Below are 1,364 nucleotides of genomic sequence, written 5' to 3' on the forward strand. Positions count from 1 at the left end.
ATATTGCTGTGGAACTAGGGTTTGGGGTTAGTTACTTTCTTTGTGGGAGGAGGGGTAGGGATACAGCTCCCTAGTAATGAGACATACTGAATTGGTGGGGACAATCCTACTTTCTATGGTGCTTTAATTCATTTCAGTGAAGGTAATTTACTTAGCGCTTTACTAAATACACAAGTCCTTACATTTCAAGTGCCTTGTTGCAGTTTATACACATTTCCAAAAACATTTTAAAAGAATTCCTTCTCAAATCATGAATTGGGGGAAAGGGGGGCCCCCAGGTGAGTAGGTGGCTCCCCTGGCATCATTCTGGGCATGGAGCAGCTCTCCCCAGGGGCCCTGCCCCTGACTCTGACCACAGGCTTCATGTTACAAGAGCCCTGCTCTCATCCACAGGGATGTCAGCTTGGTTCTGCTTGTCATCACTCTTGGGTTTCCTCTCACGTAAGGCTGCAAACTACCCTCCACCTTCAGCTGGTTGGGTGCTTTGGAGCTCCCAGCCATGCTCAGATGGCAGGTTTGCCTGCTGAACTCTCAGCTGCCCACTGTGTCCCCTTTCTTCCCTACTCCCCTCAGACAGGCAGGATTCTCACACCATCCTCTCCACACTCCTTGCCAGAAAGCCTTCCTGAGTCAAACTTTTACGAGTCTCTTCTTGTAAATGGGAGGTAACCCCAGCACCTTCTCTAGAGCTATTTGCTTTCTAAGCCCTTTTCCAGTGAATCAAGGAATAAAGACTGGCCCCTTTGAAGGGATTTATCATTAACCCTCAGGGAGCTGGAGGAGCCTGAGAAAGGCTCTTTCCAGTGCCCCAATATCCTATACAACATTCCTGCTACCAGACCCAGCAGAGGCTGGCAAGGTTCAGTGAAAGCAGCCCCCACATTCCTCTGGCCTGGCCCTGCCCCACCACCCAACTTCAGGCCCAGCGCTGAGTGAATGGAAGGCAGACAGCAGGTGGGAAACTGAGGGTGCATTGCAAATGCACCTTTTGAAGACTGTTATCCCTGGCTGGTCCAATCCTGTGTGAGCCCATACTTCCCCAGCTCCTAAGAGTTTCCTTTTATCTCACATTCCTGCTCAGATTATTCCCAGGAACCACTTGGGAAAGATACAATGTGTTTCTCTTTGCACAGTGCCTGGCACATAGTAAGCACTCAGTAAATGTTAGCTATTAGACATTAAAGAACAAATCCAGAATGAAATCCAGGATGCTTACATAGAAGCTGCTAGGAATAGCCAGGGGACCAGAAGAGTGGTGGGCAGCTAAAATCTCAGCACGTGGTGGACTACTTATTTAACGGTTATGAAATGGAGGGAGCTGCATGCAGTTCTTTAAAGGAGAAAAAGAATGCATTTTAGCCAAA

Source organism: Bos grunniens, chromosome 10 (assembly GCF_055505025.1).
Source record: "Bos grunniens cultivar Pamir isolate PY7600 chromosome 10, Bosgru_T2T1.0, whole genome shotgun sequence".
NCBI classification, from domain to species: domain Eukaryota; kingdom Metazoa; phylum Chordata; class Mammalia; order Artiodactyla; family Bovidae; genus Bos; species Bos grunniens.